Source organism: Hemicordylus capensis, chromosome 2 (genome assembly GCF_027244095.1).
Source record: "Hemicordylus capensis ecotype Gifberg chromosome 2, rHemCap1.1.pri, whole genome shotgun sequence".
In the NCBI taxonomy this organism is placed as follows: Eukaryota; Metazoa; Chordata; class Lepidosauria; order Squamata; family Cordylidae; genus Hemicordylus; species Hemicordylus capensis.
In genome coordinates, this window is record NC_069658.1 from 240,617,093 (window position 1) to 240,632,212 (window position 15,120).

The 15,120-nt window shown below is 48.6% G+C and overlaps 2 long non-coding RNA genes across 2 annotated transcripts; both read right to left on the minus strand.

Annotated features, from left to right (window-relative positions):
* Positions 1 to 446: 446 nt before the first annotated feature.
* LOC128347609 (uncharacterized) lies at positions 447 to 1,877 on the minus strand. The gene is made up of 2 exons (XR_008317607.1): positions 1,002 to 1,877; positions 447 to 894 (listed from the first exon to the last, which is right to left on the minus strand). It is a non-coding gene; the product is annotated as an uncharacterized LOC128347609 (long non-coding RNA).
* A 10,498-nt stretch (positions 1,878 to 12,375) lies between these two features.
* Positions 12,376 to 13,119, minus strand: LOC128347599 (uncharacterized). The gene is made up of 2 exons (XR_008317598.1): positions 12,923 to 13,119; positions 12,376 to 12,815 (listed from the first exon to the last, which is right to left on the minus strand). It is a non-coding gene; the product is annotated as an uncharacterized LOC128347599 (long non-coding RNA).
* Between the last annotated feature and the right edge of the window lie 2,001 nt (positions 13,120 to 15,120).

A 15,120-nucleotide genomic window follows, 5' to 3' on the forward strand; every position in this document is an offset into this window, starting at 1 on the left:
AGGATTTCAAACTGTGGCACATTTCAGTGGTAGGGCCAATGTTCTCTGAATGCAACCCCATCTCCAGTAAGAGAAAGTGCCTTTCATTAGTGTTGTTCAGAAGGATGTGAAGGACTGAGCGATTCTGGGAAAGATTGGTGGACTCGAGTGCTGAGGTTTTTCACCAATTACACCCTTAAACCAAGGTGGTGTTCTCCACCTTCCTCTCTTATTTGCACAACAACCCGGTGAGGTAGGCTAAGTTGAGAAGCAGGAGCTAGTTGAGTGAGGGTTTTAAACTCCGATCTCCCGGATCCCCATCAAGCATTCTACCTCTGGATCTTAATCCCAACCTGATTGATCCCCAGATCCATTCCTGACATAAGTGATTTTCCTCTTTGAGTCCTAACCACTCCCAGGAGCCCAACAAGAAATAGACGACCCAAGAAAGACAAGGCAACAATGTCTTCAGATTGATTTATCTTTTATTTGGGGGGGGGGGAGCTAGGGGGAAAGACCCACTGGTTGACTCTTCTTCAGCGGCAAGCCAAGGTGCTTGCAGAGCTCAAGGAGAAGGCTGTGCAGAGAAGGCAAAAAACCTGGGGATCGAGAGACCTCCCAGGGGAAAATTCCTTCTCGGCTCCAAAAAGCGGCAACCAGCCAGGCCTGCACAGCCAGGTTAAACAGTGGGCCTTGGTCAATCTGTGTTGGGGCAGGACCACCAATGGATGATCCCGCCCAGACACAGCTTGAGCTACCTATGGCTCAACCAAAAGGACAGCACAGTGTCTATCTTTGCCTTTGGGAGTTTGGCCTTGGAGCTACACATGAAGGTTCTTCTGACGGTGAGGAGGCAAGACCTCCGCTTCAGCCATTGTGCCCGAAAGGGGCTCGATTGATGGTGAAGGTCATGGCCTGAAATGAAAGGAAGAGAGATCCCCTGTGTTAAATGGGAGGGAAGCAAGCGGGGAAAGTAGGATGGGATGTGAAGGGGGCACGGGGTAGGGAGGTGTCTAACTTACCGGCAGAGGCGTAACGATAGGGGGGGCAGGGGGGGCACGTGCCCCAGGCGCCATCTTTCCTGGTCACGTGGGGGGGCGCCGCCATGACCCCCGCCGATCCCCCAAATTAAATTTTAATTATTATTTTTTTTTTTAAATAATAATAATGCTGGCCTGGCTTGGCTGCAGGCGCCGCGGCGAGCACCAGTAGTTTTCAAATCACCATTCAAATCACAGTTCAAAAGTTCAAAGACGAGCGAGCCAGGCGCCAGCCAGCGAGCGGGGCTTGCTTCGCCTCCGGGGGCTGGCCTTGCGCACCGCCTGGATTCTTCCTGCTGCAGGACGAAGTGAAGGAACGAAGGGGAAAGGCAGGACACGCAGCTCACCTCGCCGCCCCAGCCCCGGGAAGCGGCGGCACGGGGAGCCCGCAGGCGAGAGGCAGCCGAAGCACGGTGCAGGGCGCACAGCCCAAGCTGGCCGCCTCGCCGCTGAGGATGGCCCGGAAGGCCACTTGAGGTACTAGAATTCCCCACGCACACATCACCCTCCCCTTGTTTAGCGGCAGAAAAGCTGCCGCCCTCCCTTTGTTTAGCGGCAGAAAAGCGGCAGAAAAGCTGCTGATGTTTCTCAGCAGCGGCCACCAGAGTCCTCTTCCCCCCGCCATAGCAATTTATTAGTAACCGGCCAGGCCAGCCTTTCCCGCCTGCCTCTCTGCCGCCGCTGCAAAAAGAGCTCACTCACTTTTGCCTCCACGCTCTCCTCGGCTTCTTGCAGCCTGAGCTTGCAGCTCCCCGCCTGAGCAGCCCAGTAGCAGCACTACTGCCACACTCTTCACTGATCTCTCTCTGTACTTTAGTGCTCTCTTTGGGAAACTTCCCCCCCCCCCACCAGAAACAGATTTCCTACATTTCAGTCCACATAGACTGAAGTTAAATGCTTACTTTTTCGGGGAGGGGGGAGAGAGAGAACGCACGGCAAACACAATTGACACCGGTTTACCCTTGCCATCAGCACTCCCAACACATCTGGTGGGATGGGATCCCCCGCCGCCGCCACCCCCCCTTAGAATTAGTCAGGATCTCCATAGTAAATATATTTAATCAAATAGATTCCTGCGGAAGTCTTCCTCCATAAGCACACAGTTTTGTCCTTTAAACATGTCAAAAATCACAAAATCTAATTAAAAACTAATAGAAGCGCCGTGTTTTGTTAATTTTTTCGAACTGACTATATAAATCGCACGGCTCAGCTTTCCTTACCCCGCCCGCCCCCAACACGGAACGGAAGCAAATTCATTTCACTGTCGCTCCCCCCACCCCCTCACATTAGATGAGAGATTTCTCCTGGCTGCCCGTTTTTTAAATACGATGTGTCAGGATGCGGAGCCAATGTTGTTTTTGCAGACAAGTGGTAATAACAAAACAACTATTTATGCAAGCCCATTAGAGCTGCCGCAGGAGCAGCCTTTGCCTGGCAGTTAAACAAATATTTAACTTTGCAATTTTGAAGCACCCCTGGCTGCAACCGCTGTTTTAGCTTTTACAGCTAAACTTTTACAGTGCATATGCAGTGGGTGTCTTTCCAGTCCCACTTAGACTGCCAAAGGGAAGTGGGTAAAGCGCGGCTGAAGAAGGGACTCAACCGAGCTGGGCTGGCTCGTCAAACGCAGAGAGATTCAGTTACAAACTATTGGCAAGGAGGACTTGGGGCTGAGAATGATCCGGCTCTTATAATATTTATGCTGCTTCCAATATTCTGATTGCGGGGCGGGGGCAGAAGGGGAAGGGATTCCTTTTTTTTAACGTTGTGCAAAAGCTGACGAAGGTAAGGTAGGTTGGAGTGTATTTGCAGTGTTTAGTGACACCGTTCCATTGTGCATTACAAACAAAATGTTTTCTTTTTGGACTGTTTAGCTGGAATACTGTTGTCATTCATCCCCACCCACTACCTCACTCCTTTAACCCCCCCAACCCCAAAACACGACATAACAACTGTTGTGGGTTTGATCCCTTAAGATCAAAAGCCCAGGCACAACTGCAGGGGCTAAAATTCTGGTGCAGTGAACATATGATGCAGAGGGGAGCAATTTAGCATTCTCTTGTTATTAATCTTGTATTGAACAAAGTTGCCACAGTACCCCAACATCCCTCTAGGACTTTCCCTTTCATGTACCAAATGAGGATTAAATGAATCTTAAAAAACAGAAACCCATAACAGTCCTCCTGATGCTTTTAGGCTAGAGAGCAGAGCTGTGTTTCTTCATCCAATTATGCAGACAGACAGATATAGAACATTAAACTGCAACCCTACAATATTTTGTAAGAGGGACATGATAAGATGATGATGATTATTATTATCATCATCATCATCATCATCATTTATTCTATTTCTATACCGCCCTTCCAAAAACAGCTCAGGGCAGTTTACACAGAGAAATAATAAATAAATTTAGGTAATTAAATGGTTTAAAGAGTACCTTCAATTGGTAGTAGCTCTAGGTGCTAAACATTCAAGATTATAATGCTATCTATGCACACTTACTTGGGAATAAGTCCCTTTGAACTGAATAGGACTGACTTAATTAAACACAGAACTGGGCATTGCCCTTCTACCACCATTCAATGCAAATCATAAAATTAGAACTGGAGAAGATATCAAATTGTCCTTATACATGCAAGACTCCACAGGCAGAAATAGCAATGCTCACTAAAACTAGTATCCAAGCTAAGATTGAAAAGACATTTTTGAATAGAAGTTGAGCAGAGGGTAAAACAATTCAGTTGTACTGTTTGGGTGGTGAACATCATTGACTGACTGTTTACAGATGTCTACTAATCTTTCCAGCTTTGAGAACACTCTAAATGCTGCCACTCTAAATGCTGCAAGCTGTCACTCGTATAAAGATGCTATGCTTTACACTGCTATTGGCATAACAAAACACTACTTAAATAATTCATTGCAGTACTTTTCTATAGCAGGTGTTAGGCCATATTTCTTAAGGTTTCCTCCGATGCAGTGATTAGATTGGTAGTAAGAGAAAACTGAAATATGTTTTGCTAAGTTGTGTCCCCTTCAGGAATTACTTCTGCTTTTTAAAGTTGGTATTATGGCTAATAATACTATGGTTATTTATTGCATTCTTGGTAACTTTTGAGGCAATATTATGGTAAAATAAAAGTTTTCTGAAAGATGCATGTCATGAAGTCGGCAATTGTATACTCGATTGCTCAGGGTGGGAAGTGGGTTGCATGCAATCCAAGCGGCGGATCGGGATCAGGGCTGTGAAGCGCTTGACCTCGGCCGTGTGGCATCGAGGAAGTTCACTGTCAAAAGAAGTGGGTCCTTCGTCGCGTTTTACTTGGAAAGATTGAAGTTCGTGGATTTCCAGATTAAAGCCTCATTTCTGGGGAAGGCCGTTTAGCTGAACTCGAGATTTATTTCTGAGTAAAGGTTCAGCAGGGAAAGGTTGTCCCAGAAGCTTTGGGGATGCTTGCTGAACCCTCTGAGTTCAATGGGCCTCCCTTACTCCTAAGTAAGTGTGCATAGTCTGCAGCCTTAAGGATGGCAGCCTGCTTCCCAATCCAAACAAATACTTCCTTGGGAATCAATGGAGTTTAGATCCATGCAGCATGGCGAAATCTGTTGCAGTGGGATGTTAGACCGTGAATTTATTTATTGTTATTTGTTTATCGTTAAATTTGTATACCGCCTTTCATTAAAACAATAGCAAGGCGGAATTGCCAAACTAGGAGTTTTACTACTAGTAGTAATCCTGTATTACTTTATTACTGGATTAAAAAGAGTGTAATCTCCAGTGCAGAGTGGAGCTAAATGTCTGAGCTGCAAGTCTCTGGTTCGAATATCATCTCGGTTTCCTTAGGCAGCCTCAGCCTCAGTTTCCCATCTGTAAAATGTATTTTACAAGTCTACCTTGCAGGGTTGTTATAAAGATGACAGAGCTGGCCTCTGGGTTTTTCAGCACTTTGAGCTAGAATTCAGTGGAAGGGATTCACTTCCCACCAGTTTTCTTATTGCAAAAACCCGTTGGCTTTGGTTGTCCTTTTACTCTAGAGGAATCCCATTACAGTCAACGGGGAGGAAGTCAAAGCTGCAAACAACATAGGAACAGAGGAAACTGCCTTATATTGAGTTATTTTTTTACATTTTTATTTTATTTTTTACATTTTATATCCCACTCTTCCTCCAAGGAGCCCAGAGCGGTGTACTACATACTTGAGTTTCTCTTTCACAACAACCCTGTGAAGTAGGTTAGGCTGAGAGAGAAGTGACTGGCCCAGAGTCACCCAGCTAGTTTCATGGCTGAATGGGGATTTGAACTCGGGTCTCCCCGGTCCTAGTCCAGTATTTAGTTTGTGTGTCTGTCAGACGTATGTTGGGGGGGCGGCGGGGGGGACACCATTTCAGTGCTTGCCCCGGGCGCCGTTTTCCCTAGTTACGCCTCTGCTTACCGGTGGGTGCAGTTGGGCTTCTTCTTCTGGATGTCTGGATCCCCTACAAGGATTAAGATTGTAGCCAAGTCCAGGACTTGGGTTGCCCTCCCAAATCCCACACGGGCAGAGGGAAAACATTACCGGTTTCCTCTCTGTGACTGCCCACCCGCCCGGCTCGCCCTCTATGCACCCACCCGCCCGGGAGACTCCGCCCACCCACCCACCTGAGCTACTCAGCAAAGCTGATCTGCTTTTATTTGGGCTCAGAGGACATGGGGTATTATGATGCGGGCAGAAGTGGGAGGGGGGCTGTGATTGCTCTCATTGTGACCGCAGAAAGAGGCAGGCCATATTTAGACGGGCTCTTAAAGAAACCATGTATGGTCCAATGTGGGGAGGCCAACAAGGACTGGATTGTGATGCCCACTGGCTGAGGCATCAGGCAATGGCCTCGTGATCAGTTTCGATCTCATCTGATATGAAATAGTTGAGTGGCAGCTACTTAAGTGTTCCCCAAGCATCTCCCCAAAAGACAACAATTACTGAGGGATTATTTTGGCCGTATGGTTTTTCATTTGCAAGGCAGACTTCATTGCAACTTTACTGGTATAAGAAAATAGAAGGGGGTGTTATATACACTATAACATCCTTAGAATGAACAGGCGCTCTTACCCCTGGGCTGTGGGGCCGAAATCCAGGGCCTACACACCACCTGGGGCCCCAAAATCCTCTGCAGTCTTTCCTGGGTGGTTTGTTTTGTGCCTTCAAGAACCTACATGTTAAAAAATGATGCTTAACATGCAGCGGGGGGTGGGGGGGAGCAGCTCCAAAGGGGCTTAGGTCAAGGCTCCAAAATTACCTAGTCACACCTCTGAAAATTGAACAATTCAGAAACAAACAGCTCAAATGAGCAGCTCAGAAGTGGATACCAAGCAATGTCTCCAAAACAATGCCAGAGCAGCTGCTGAAGAGAAGATTGCTTTCTTCATGTTTTGGTATCTTTCTTTACAAGCAAAAATCTTTATAACTTAAAATACACACATGAGAAAATCTCTGAACATGTATGCATAGAGAAAACATAAGATCTACAAAATGGCAATACCATATGTTTCATTAAACTGCACACAGTATTCCAAGGGAGATGTGACCAGCACAGAACAGAGTGTATTCTGTAATGGATTGGAGCAGGGGCTGATGGGAGTTGTAGTTCAGCAACCTCTGGAGGCCCCCAACTTGGGAAGGCTTGCTCTAGACCTGGTCTGCTCAACTCTGGCCCCGCAGCTGTTTGGACCAGAGCTCCCATAATCCCCAGCCACAGTGGCCAATAGCCAGGGATTATGGGAGTTGTAGGCCAACATCTGCAGGAGGGCCAAAGTTGAGGAGCCCGGGTCCTGACAATCCCCTTGAGAAAAGCATTTAATGGCGTAAGGTTTGGAATGGACCTTGCATGCTACGGTTTCTGGGTAGCTTGCAGTTCATGTCAATTCTGGGGTGTGAGGAGACCCACAAAAGGACGTCCTTTTCCACACAGTGCATCATTAATCTATGGAATTCTCTGCCACAGATTGTGGTGATGGTTGCGTGCTGGGATGGCTTGGAAAGGAGATTTGACAAAAGCATGGAGGACAGTTCTATTGGTGGTGGCTACTAGTCTAACGGTGCAGCGGGAAAGTGCTTGACGAAGGGGGTTTCCTGTTTGAATCCCCGCTGGTACTATATTGGGCAGCAGCGATATTGGAAGGTGCTGAAAGGCATCATCTCAGATTGCGCTGGTGGAGGCAATGGTAAACCCCTCCTGTATTCTACCAAAAGAAAACCACAGAGTTGTCAAAATCGACTTTCATGGCACACTTTACTTTACTTGTACTAGTCAGGTGCCTCCTTCAAGTTAATTGGTGGCACCTGGATCAGCCAGGCACCTTCCAAAGTGCTAAAGGTAAGAACAGCTTCTAGAAAACTCTTGTTTTAAGATTCATTGAGAAGATCCTGCAAGAAATCCTAAAAGCAGGCGTGGCTTTTGTTGCTTGACTTTAAACAAAAGCCATATGCTGTGTGAGTGTGTGTGTGTGTGTGTGTGTGTGAGAGAGAGAGAGAGAGAGAGAGAGAGAGAGAGAGAGACTGACTTGAGCTTGTTTTTAATAGGTTCTGCTGATTAAATTCTTATGGCTGTATCTGGATCACTGAGGGTGCATAGTGTTCAGTTGATCCCAGCCCCAGCATGACTTCTTCTTGCATTTGTGCCTCTTACTTTGAATTTGTAAGCTGACCTGACTGCTCATCCCTCAAAGGAAAAGTCCACCTTCTAAAATGTACCATTCAAAAATAAAAGCAGCTCAAAAACACAAGCCAACAAGTCTCTGGGGTTCTTCCATCATCCCAACCAATGTCTGGGGGTCTTGCATTGTCTTGCCTGCAAGCCATGTGCCTTCCCTTGATCCATAGGTGTAGACCATGGGCTTATATGTGACCCTTTTGGCTTCTCCAAACTGGAGGCTTCTTCTCCAAAGGCATCATGTCATACTGCACAGGACTCAGTGGCGTAATGATAGTGGGGGCAGGGAGGCACGTGCCCTGGGCGCCATCTTTGCAGGTCACGTGGGGGGCGCCGCCATGACCCCCGCCGATCCCCAATTTTATTTTATTTTTAAATTTTTAAATAAAAATTTCTCTGGCTCAGCAGCAGCAGTCAAGGGAGCCCCCTCCCCCACGAGCCGTCCCTTCCGCGCCCGCGCCCCCCCCCCATTGCTTTGCTGGCCTCCTAAGTATGTGTGCCTGGAGACGGCGAGTTTCTGAGGTTACGAGGACTTGTCTTTGAAGGCAGGAATGGGAGAATGAGATATACGGTAGATGTTTGCGTGCCTTTCGCGGGGAAGGCGAAGCCGAGAGCACGTGCGTGCTGGCGCGGGCCAAACAACTGGGAGGGCGCGAGGCAGGGAGGGAGCGCGTGTGATGAGTGAGAGAGCGTGCGCTGCTGCACTGTCTCTTTCAACCAAGCACTCCGGAGTCTGGGCGCGTGTTCAGTCCCTCGCCTCGCGCTCCCTCCACTCCACTCCAGAGGTGCCTTCGGAGGCGGCGGCTGATTCCCGCTCCGGCGGCTCACTCCAGTAGAGGCTCCTCTGGGGAGCTGCGTCTTCGCCTCTCCCTCCCTTCCCCCCGCCCCGTGCACGCTTCAACAGGCGTCATGGACCACGGTCCCAAAGGGGGGACTCTGCTGCCGGGGCAGCCGCTGGGGACGCTGCTCGAGGGGCTGCCGCGGTGCTGCCGCCTCCTCCTCCGGCGGGGTGGTGGTGCAAGTGAGGGAGAAGAAGGGACCTCTGTGCGCCGCCATCCCCTACATGCCGTTCCCCATGGCCGTCATCTGCTTGTTCCTCAACACCTTTGTGCCAGGGCTAGGTAAGCAGCCTTCAGGCCCTGGCCGGGCGCGGAGCAGTTGCGCCGCTCGTGCTTGCACGACTGCGGGAGGGTGTGTGTGTGAGAGAGAGAGAGAGAGAGAGAGAGAGCTGGCGAGAGGGGGTGCGTGCAGAACTCCCGGCGGCGGGGGCGAGATGCATCCAAGACGTGGGCTTCTCTGGTGTTTGTTGTTGCTGTTAAACAAGTGGAAACTGGTAGGAATAATATCGTTGATGGGAACAAAAATCCGACAATGAAACCAAACATAGAGAGGTTGTCTTTTAAAGAGCTGCCAGGTACCTGGGAGTTAACACTTTTGAGCTCTGTTCACTGTGGGGACCATTGTTCCAATTCATGAGCTGAAATGGGCAAGGCAGTCCACATCTCTTAGGGTGAGACAAGATGTCAGTGCTTAACAAAGGCGGGGGGGGGGCGCAATTCCAGTGTTTGCCCTGGGCGCCGTTTTCCCTAGTTACGCCTCTGCACAGGAGGAGGCAATGGTAAACTTTTCCTGTATTCTACCAAGCAAACCACATGGCTCTGTCTTCCCCAGGAATTGACACCGACTCAACCGCACAACCTTTCCTAACTCACGTCTACTCCAGCTTCCCACCTGTGAGTCATCAGGGGGTTGACAGCCAGGGGAGGTTCTCCTGCAGTTCTGTGCTTTGAACTTGACCTAATAGCTCCTTCTCCCAGGCCCTTTGCATTCGCTACAGCAAAACACAATGCAGATCTCATGGTCCAATGAAATCCAGAGTGCAAACAGTGGTAACTACAGGTTTGCCCTTGGCTTTTTAATCAATCAATCCATCAATCACTTCTAGAAGCCCCTCTTACGTTTAGTACTTTGGATCAGGCCATCAGCTGCTCCTGGGAGCCACCAGACTAGCAGCCATGGACTGTCCTGCCCTCCATGAATTTGCCCAAGCCCCTTTGAAAGCCATCCGAGCGACTGGCCGTCACCACACCCCATGGAAGAGAACTCCATAGGTAATGCGTGACCAAGTACTTCCTTTGTCGGTCCTACATTTCCTGGCCTTCCGTTTCATGGGATGACCCCGGGCTCAAGTGTTGGGGGAGAGGGAGAAAAGCTTTTCTGTCCACTCTCTCTACTCCATGCAGCATTTCCTACAATCTGTAAGCAGCGTGATATATCTTGAGCAGACATATTTTGCATGCATTTCCATCCTCTGATGAAAAGACACTGCACAGGTAGTGGTTTTCTCTCACATTACACCCCCCACCCCCTCAAAGCTCTGTTTTTTCTTTTTCTTCGTCATGCCTGTCTTGTCACTTGACCTGCTTCACAGGGCTGTTGGGAAGGCAAAATGGTGGAAACCCTCCCCTCAGGCATGCAGCTCAAGGGGGACGCTGGACTCCGTTATTTTTCTGCTGAATGTGCTGCACAGGAATGGTTGGAGGTTGCGCAAGGCACACACCTGAATCGCTCAAGCCAGCTGCAATCCTGGGGATTCTGCTGCCTCCCATACCTCTTTGGAGAACAATACGGCCCACCATGAAAGATGCCCGGAGATGCTGTCAGTCTAGCTCTGTTTGGGTAGTTAATAGTTGGAGATGCTATAGTGTCTCAGAGCTCTCCCCTGCTCAGGAGACCTCTCATATCCAAGCATTTAGAACAAGGCTGGGAGTATATCGGGCAGCCGCGCTATAGGAAGATGGTGAAAGGCATCATCTCAGATTGCGCTGGAGGAGGCAATGGGAAACCCCTCCTGTATTCTACCAAAAGAAAACCACAGGGCTGTCAAAATCGACTTTCATGGACCACTTTACCTTTACTAGTCAGGTGCCTCCTTCAAGTTAATTGATGGCACCTGGATCAGCCAAGGACCTTCCAGAGTGCTAAAGGTAAGAAGAGCTTCTAGAAAACTTTTGTTTTAAGATTAATTGAGGAGATCCTGCAAGAAATCCTAAAAGCAGGTGTGGCTCTTCTTTCTTGACTTTAAACAAAAGCTATGTGTTGCCTCTGTGTGTGTGTGTTTGTGTGTGAGAGAGAGAGACTTTAGCTTGCTTTTAATAGGTTCTCCTGATTAAATTCTTATGGCTGTACCTGGATCACTGAGGGTGCATAGTGTTCAGTTGATCCCAGCCCCAGCATGACTTCCTCTTGCATTTGTGCCTCTTACTTTGAATTTGTAAGCTGACCTGCCTGCCCCTCCCTCAAAGGAAAAGTCCACATTCTAAAATGTACCATTCAAAAATAAAAGCAGCTCAAAAACACAAACCAACAAGTCTCTGGGGTTCTTCCATCATCCCAACCAATGTCTGGGGGTCTTGCGTTGTCTCGCCTGCAAGCCATGTGCCTTCACTTGATCCATAGGTGTAGACCATGTGCTTATATGTGACCCTTTTGGCTTCTCCGAACTGGAGGCTTCTTCTCTGGGGGCTCAGGATATCAAGAGAGGTTCTGATTCGCATTTGTTGCAGTGGGTGATGCCCTCTTGTCAGATCTTCTGGAGATAAAAGATAGTGGCAGCCCGAAAGGTCCTCCTCCGCATCTATGATTGGGGAGGATTTCAAACTGCGGCACGTTTCAGTGGGAGGGCCAATGTTCTCTGAACGCAACCCCATCTCCAGTAAGAGAAAGTGCCTTTCATTAGTGTTGTTCAGAAGGATGTGAGGCACTGAGCAATTCTGGGAAAGATTGGTGGACTCGAGTGCTGAGGTTTTTCATAAAATGAACCATTCAAGAAGAGAAGCAGGTTAAAATATAAACCAGTGTGCAGGACTGTCTCCTTGTTCCTAGAGGTGAAATGTTTGTATACCTCTTCGATACAAAGAGCAAGCCACAAACCGACATAGCGTAACTGATCATCCCCTGGGATGGCCCCCTCCCCGTTCCAGCAGGCCCTCTCTTCTTTGAGCATCTGCAAGCCATGTGCAGATCCCTTGATCCAGAAGTGTAGACCATGCGCTTATATGTGACCCTTTTGGCTTCACCAAAGTGGAGGCTTCTCTGGGGGTTCAGGATAACAAAAGAGATGCTCTTTGTAACTCACATTTGTTACAGTGGGAATTACACCTTTTTTGTTAAACCTTTTAGAGATGAAAGTAGTGGCAGCCCCAAAAGCCCTCCGGATCTATGACTGGGGCAGAATTTCAAGCTGTGGCAAGTTTCAATGGTAGGGGCCAATGTTCTCTGAACACAACCTCGTCTCCAGTAAGAGAAAGTGCCTTTCATTTGTGTTGTTCAGAAGGAAGGCAAAGATCTAGCGCTTCTGTGTTAGACTGAGGCACACAGAGTGCTGAGGTTTTTCACCGATTACACCCTTAGACCAAGGTGGTGTTCTCCACCTTCCTCTCTTATTTGCACAACAACCCGGTGAGAAAGCTGAGAAGTAGATCACTGAGTGAGGGTTTTAAACTCGGATCTCCCCGGTCCCATTCAACCATTCTACCTCTGGATCTTAATCCCAGCCTGATTGATCCCCAGATCCATTACATGACATGAGTGATTTTCCTCATTGAGACCTAACCACTCCCAGGAGCCCAACAAGAAAGAGACGACCCAAGAAAGACAAGGCGACAATGTCTTCAGATTGATTTATCTTTTATTTGGGGGGGGGGGAGGAAGACCAACTGGTTGACTCTTCTTCAGCGGCAAGCCAAGGTGCTTGCAGAGCTCAAGGAGAAGGCTGTGCAGAGAAGGCAAAAAACCTGGGGATCGAGAAATCTCCCAGGGGAAAATTCCTTCTCGGCTCCAAAAAGTGGCAACCAGCCAGGCCTGCACAGCCAGGTTAAACAGTGGGCCTTGGTCAATCTGTGTTGGGGCAGGACCACCAATGGATGATCCCGCCCAGACACAGCTTGAGCTACCTATGGCTCAACCAAAAGGACAGCACAGTGTCTATCTTTGCCTTTGGGAGTTTGGCCTTGGAGCTACACATGAAGGTTCTTCTGACGGTGAGGAGGCAAGACCTCCGCTTCAGCCATTGTGCCCGAAAGGGGCTCGATTGATGGTGAAGGTCATGGCCTGAAATGAAAGGAAGAGAGATCCCCTGTGTTAAATGGGAGGGAAGCAAGCGGGGAAAGTAGGATGGGATGTGAAGGGGGCACGGGGTAGGGAGGTGTCTAACTTACCGGTGGGTGAAGTTGGGCTTCTTCTTCTGGATGTCTGGATCCCCTACAGAGATTAAGATTGTAGCCAAGTCTAGGACTTGGGTTGCCCTCCCAAATCCCACACGGGCAGAGGGGAAACATTACCGGTTTCCTCTCTGTGACTGCCCACCCGCCCGGCTCGCCCTCTATGCACCCACCCGCCCGGGAGACTCCGCCAACCCACCCGCCAGAGCTACTCAGCAAAGCTGAGCTGCTTTTATTTGGGCTCAGAGCACATGGGGTATTATGATGCGGGCAGAAGTGGGAGGGGGGCTGTGATTGCTCTCATTGTGACAGCAGAAAGAGGCAGGCCATATTTAGACGGGCTTTTAAAGAAACCATGTATGGTCGAATGTGGGGAGGCCAACAAGGACTGGATTGTGATGCCCACTGGCTGAGGCATCAGGCAATGGCCTCGTGATCAGTTTCAATCTCATCTGATATGAAATAGTTGAGTGGCAGCTACTTAAGTGTTCCCCAAGCGTCTCCCCAAAAGACAACAGTTACTGAGGGGTTCTTTTGGCCGTATGGTTTTTCATTTGCGAGGCAGACTTCATTGCAACTTTACTGGTATAAGAAAATAGAAGGGGGTGTTATATACACTATAACATGCTTAGAATGAACAGGCGCTCTTACCCCTGGGCTGTGGGGCCGAAATCCAGGGCCTACACACCATCTGGGGCCCCAAAATCCTCTGCAGTCTGTCCTGGGTGGTTTGTTTTGTGCCTTCAAGAACCTACATGTTAAAAAATGATGCTTAACATGCAGCGGGGGGTGGGGGGGAGCAGCTCCAAAGGGGCTTAGGTCCAGGCTCCAAAATTACCTAGTCACACCTCTGAAAATTGAACAATTCAGAAACAAACAGCTCAAATGAGCAGCTCAGAAGTGGATACCAAGCAATGTCTCCAAAACAATGCCAGAGCAGCTGCTGAAGAGAAGATTGCTTTCTTCATGTTTTGGTATCTTTCTTTACAAGCAAAAATCTTTATAACTTAAAATACACACATGAGAAAATCTCTGAACATGTATGCATAGAGAAAACATAAGATCTACAAAATGGCAATACCATATGTTTCATTAAACTGCACACAGTATTCCAAGGGAGATGTGACCAGCACAGAACAGAGTGTATTCTGTAATGGATTGGAGCAGGGGCTGATGGGAGTTGTAGTTCAGCAACCTCTGGAAGCCCCCAACTTGGGAAGGCTTGCTCTAGACCTGGTCTGCTCAACTCTGGCCCCGCAGCTGTTTGGACCAGAGCTCCCATAATCCCCAGCCACAGTGGCCAATAGCCAGGGATTATGGGAGTTGTAGGCCAACATCTGCAGGAGGGCCAAAGTTGAGGAGCCTGGGTCCTGACAATCCCCTTGAGAAAAGCATTTAATGGCGTAAGGTTTGGAATGGACCTTGCATGCTACGGTTTCTGGGTAGCTTGCAGTTCATGTCAATTCTGGGGTGTGAGGAGACCCACAAAAGGACGTCCTTTTCCACACAGTGCATCATTAATCTATGGAATTCTCTGCCACAGATTGTGGTGATGGTTGCGTGCTGGGATGGCTTGGAAAGGAGATTTGACAAAAGCATGGAGGACAGTTCTATTGGTGGTGGCTACTAGTCTAACGGTGCAGCGGGAAAGTGCTTGACGAAGGGGGTTTCCTGTTTGAATCCCCGCTGGTACTATATTGGGCAGCAGCGATATTGGAAGGTGCTGAAAGGCATCATCTCAGATTGCGCTGGTGGAGGCAATGGTAAACCCCTCCTGTATTCTACCAAAAGAAAACCACAGAGTTGTCAAAATCGACTTTCATGGCACACTTTACTTTACTTGTACTAGTCAGGTGCCTCCTTCAAGTTAATTGGTGGCACCTGGATCAGCCAGGCACCTTCCAAAGTGCTAAAGGTAAGAACAGCTTCTAGAAAACTCTTGTTTTAAGATTCATTGAGAAGATCCTGCAAGAAATCCTAAAAGCAGGCGTGGCTTTTGTTGCTTGACTTTAAACAAAAGCCATATGCTGTGTGAGTGTGTTTGTGTGTGTGTGTGTGAGAGAGAGAGAGAGAGAGAGAGAGAGAGAGAGAGAGAGAGAGAGAGAGAGAGACTGACTTGAGCTTGTTTTTAATAGGTTCTGCTGATTAAATTCTTATGGCTGTATCTGGATCACTGAGGGTGCATAGTGTTCAGT